The sequence below is a fragment of the Aptenodytes forsteri genome, unplaced genomic scaffold (assembly GCF_000699145.1).
Source record: "Aptenodytes forsteri isolate BGI_AS27 unplaced genomic scaffold, ASM69914v1 Scaffold58, whole genome shotgun sequence".
NCBI lineage: Eukaryota > Metazoa > Chordata > Aves > Sphenisciformes > Spheniscidae > Aptenodytes > Aptenodytes forsteri.
The window spans coordinates 1,805,045-1,806,915 of record NW_008794093.1 but is presented as its reverse complement, the minus strand read 5'-3'; positions in this window follow the sequence as shown (position 1 = coordinate 1,806,915).

The following is a 1,871-nucleotide window of genomic DNA, read 5'->3' as shown; positions in this document are numbered from 1 at the left end:
AATAATAATAATGCACAAAGCAAGTGATGCGCAATGCAATTCCTCACCATCTGCCGACCGATGCCCAGCCAGTCCCCGAACAGCAGCCCCCCCGGCTAGCTGTCCCCAGTTTATGTACTGAGCATGATGTCACATGGTATGGAATGTTTCTTTGGCCAGTTTGGCTGTGCCCCCCTCCCAGCTTCTTGTGCACCTCCAGCCTTCTCAGTCTGTAGAGCATGGGAAACTAAAAAGTTCTTGGCTAGTGTAAGCATTACCTAGCAACAACTAAAACATCGGTGTGTTATCAACTTTGTTCTCATCCCAAATCCAAAACACAGCACCGCACCAGCTACTAGGAAGGAAATTAACTCTATCCCTGCTGAAACCAGGACACACATGAATACATCTTCTTCTAAAAGCAGCACTAATAGTTAACAAAGAAATTATAAATTTTAAACATCTTTTATATAAAACTATTTTGCCAAAATAATTTTGATTTTTCTCCTACTTTTTCTTATTTGGTACACAGGCAGTATCTTCCATCAGAATCATAATGAGTCTGGAAAAAATATATTTCACTCTATTGTGCTTGTTGGCAGACAAGTGCTTTCTACGTGCAGTAGGTCAAATATAATACTAAAAAGAAGGTTTCCAGTAATAACAGTAAATGTAATAATTAGAATATCCTGACATCATTGAAGTTAATGATGCTTTGCATTTCTACTGATACGTGGAAGATAACCATATCTAATAACACACTTGATGTTGTGAGGGGTATTTAAAAGTGTCCTAATCTTTGCATCATTTTGAAGCCTCCAGTGATACTGATAAGATCAAGGTCCCAGACTAAAGGAAGTTGCTGAAATTCACTCTCTGTAATTAAATTGTGAAATTAAAAGCTCTCTCATTTTCAATGACTTCAGTTTATTCCATTAGCTACAGCTACCCATATATCATGGTGCTTGTAAGCAAAACCTATGACTGAAGAATACACTTAGAAATTTCTGTGTCAATAATTTTGAAAACATGACATTGTGGTATTACAATAGCACTGACAGCAAAGTTTCTTGGTCATCTTCATTTTGAAGTAGATTTGGACTTATTAGCGAATGTAGTAAATGCTTTTTTCAAGTTGAGAAAATTAGACCGTTAAATTATTTTTTTAGACATAATAGCAGTAACAAATCTTTAAATAGCCTAGCTATCAAAAGACTGATTATAAACTTGTACTAAGAGCTAATCTAAACCACTTCAAACCACGAGCAACTCCTATCATAAAAGAAGGAGCCAAGTCAAATTCCTGCCAGTGAACAAACATTTCCCTAAAATGGTTGATATTTCATGCTAAAGTGTAGTGTTACATTTTCCATTTCTCGGCTTCAAAAAGATTTTTTTCACCCACAAATATTTCAAATTTAATAAGGAAAAATCTCACATACTTCTTTTCTTTTTTTAAAAAGTATCTATTAACTGTGTCCTCCAAAAGGCCTAAAAATCTGAATTTTATTCTGTCTGGATGTTATGAATGACACAACCATTGTAATTTTGAGTGCTTTTGTTTAAGTCACTAGAATAAGTTTGTAGAAAAGCTCCACACATAAGGAAGCTCCATAAAAAAGTTACAGGCTTTACTGATGCCCCCTTACATGCAGTGCACCTAAACTCATGTATATAGAAAAACATTTCTCACTCTTGAATTGGCCGGGCTCATTGAGAGGGCTTTAAACTAAGTTCAAAGGGGGAAGGGGATAAAACCAGGCTCACTAGAGATGAGCCTAGGGGTGGCATGCCAATGCTGGGGGCAAAATCGATAGCCCAGCTCAAGTGCATCTACACCAATGCACACAGCATGGGCAGCAAACAGGAGGAGCTGGAAGCCATTGTGCAGC